Source organism: Lupinus angustifolius, chromosome LG05 (genome assembly GCF_001865875.1).
Source record: "Lupinus angustifolius cultivar Tanjil chromosome LG05, LupAngTanjil_v1.0, whole genome shotgun sequence".
Classification (NCBI taxonomy): domain Eukaryota; kingdom Viridiplantae; phylum Streptophyta; class Magnoliopsida; order Fabales; family Fabaceae; genus Lupinus; species Lupinus angustifolius.
The window spans coordinates 6,868,470-6,871,131 of NC_032013.1; positions in this window are offsets into that span (position 1 = coordinate 6,868,470).

Genomic DNA, 2,662 nt, shown 5'->3' on the forward strand with positions numbered 1-2,662 from the left:
CCAACAATACCAGCAAAGGAGCCTACAAGCTCGAAGACCTAGTCGGGAAAGAAATCCCCCGCACTTGGAACGCAGCAAACCTACGATAGTTTTTTTCTTAAAAATGTTAATCCGTGTGAGACCTTTATACGGTTGGGCAAAACCCATGATAGGACCAAGTCCTCTTGGTCGCCATCAATATACCCTTCAGAGGCGTGGGCCAGTCCCCCTCAGATGGCGGTTCAATTCACAAACCCAAGATATGACCAAGTCCTCTTGGTCGCCATTAGTACACCCCTCAGAGGCGTGGGTTAGTCCCCCTTTAATGACGGTTCAATTCACAAACCCAAGATAGGACCAAGTCCTCTTCGTCGCCATCAGTATACCCCTCAGAGGCATGGGCCAGTCCCCCTCTGATGGCGGTTAAATTCACATACCCAAGATAGGACAAAGTCCTCTTGGTCGCCATCAGTATACCCCTCAGAGGCGTGAGCCAGTCCCCCTCTAATGGTGGTTCAATTTGCAAACCCAAGATAGGACCAAGTCCTCTTGGTCGCCATTGACACACCCCGCGAAGATGTGAGCTAAAACAAAACTTTTCAGTTCATTAAGTTAATTACCCGGTCCATCAAGACTTGATGGTTATTAAATTGTTTCTAGTTCATTAAGTTGATTGCCCGATCAATCAAGACTTGATAGGTATTACACATCTTTTCCCAATTTATTAAGCGATAGATCTGGTCAATCAAGACTTGATGGTTATTAAACAGTTTCTAGTTCATTAAGTTGATGGCCCGATCAATCAAGACTTGATAGTTATTAAACATGTTTTCTTGGTTTATTAAGCGGATGATCTGGTAAATCAAGACTTGATGGTTATTAAACAATTTTCAGTTCATTAAGTTGATGGCTCGGTCAACCAAGACTTGATGGTTATTAAACAGTTTCCAGTTCATTAAGTTGATGGCCCAGTCAATCAAGACTTGATAGTTATTAAACATCTTTTCCCGGTTTATTAAGAAGATGATCTGATCAACCAAAACTTGTTAATTATTAAATAGTTATTCAAGTTCATTACGTTGATATTCGGATAGTATAGATGACCAAAGCAATATACAAATCGAATAAGCAGGGAAAAGAAACATTTTCATTCATTACAAAATCCTTCAAAATACATTAAACCTACAATCCCCCTGATAAGTGCAAAAAGTATACATTTTTCATCATCATTTTATGGCACTTATCCTATGCAAATTGAAGAAAACCAACATAAATTAACACTTTTAGGTGAATTTTGGATGATTGAATAAATTAGTTCTTTATTAATTCTTGTCCAAGTTTTCTTTGAGTTTTGTAGGAAATTGAATATTAAAGAATAAATTCAAAGATGGACAAGAATTCAAGCCAAAATTCAAGACAAAAGCTCAAAATGAATTGCTAAAAGTAATCAAGTTAAAGCATGGCATGCTATGTCCTTAATTTGGTTACTTAGCCTTGAAGGAAGGTAGCTTACTTCGTCTTGAAGAACCTAAGTTAAGGTAGGCCAAGCAACTTGCAAAATCAAATGCTTACCTTGACTTAAAGAAAACAGCCCAAAAGTGCCAAGCAACCAACAAAAATCAAGTAACAAACCAAATAAAAAAAGGTTGCTTCACCATGAAGAAATCGAGCACAAAGCTGTCCAGCCAAGCACCAAGCACCAGGCCAGGTCAGCTAAACACCAGGTCCGGCCAGACCAGTCAAGCACCAAGCACCAGGTCAGGTCAGCCAAGCACCAAGCCAGGTCAGCCAAGCACCAAGCACTAGGCTAGGTCAAATAAGCACCAGAACAGGTCAGCTAAGCACCAGGCCAGGACATCCAGGTCCACGTCCAACTAGGACCAGGTTAGCTGAGCTACTCAAGCAGGCAGCTGAGCGTGGAACTAGGTCAGCTGAGCGTGGGACCAGGTCAGCTGAGCTGCTCAAGCAGGCAGTTGAGCGTGGCACTAGGTGAGCTGAGCGCCTGACCCACCAGAAAAATGATTGCTAGGTCAACTCATGGAACATCCTACTTTTTCTTTACTTGAAGGCCAAGAACATGACCTCATGGATGACATAAGGCTATGACAAGAAGGGGGGGTGTCACCATGCATGTAACCTAGCCCACCATAGGGGTCAAGTAGGGGCCAAAGTGGCTCTTCATAGGGGCCAATGGTCAGCAGTAGAGCGCCCAGCACCTTGGCCTATATAAAGGCATGCAATTCTCAATTCTAAGACATTGTACATTCTTTCTAAATTCTTCCTAGTATATTTTCCTGTCATTGTAGGTAGTTTTTAGGCTAGTTTTAGACTAGTTTTATCTGTAATTCAAGAGGAGAATGGAGAAGGCAAATGAGATGCAAAAATATATTTTGTAATCTCATTTGGAACTTAAAGCATCCAATCCTTGGATGGATGGCTAATGCTCCTACAACTTTCGTTTGGATTATGGTATGTTTGTATTTTATCTTCATTATAATTTCATTTGAATTTTAATCATTCAAGTTGGTGCTTTGATTAATTTTACTTGTTTGAGAAATTCTTAATGCTCTTTTTAGATTGATCACCTAAAAACTGATTTCAAGTCATAAAATTACTTGTCTCAAACACTTAACAAATAAACTAAGAAGTAGTTGCACTACTTAGTTTATTTGCCAAGTTAAGC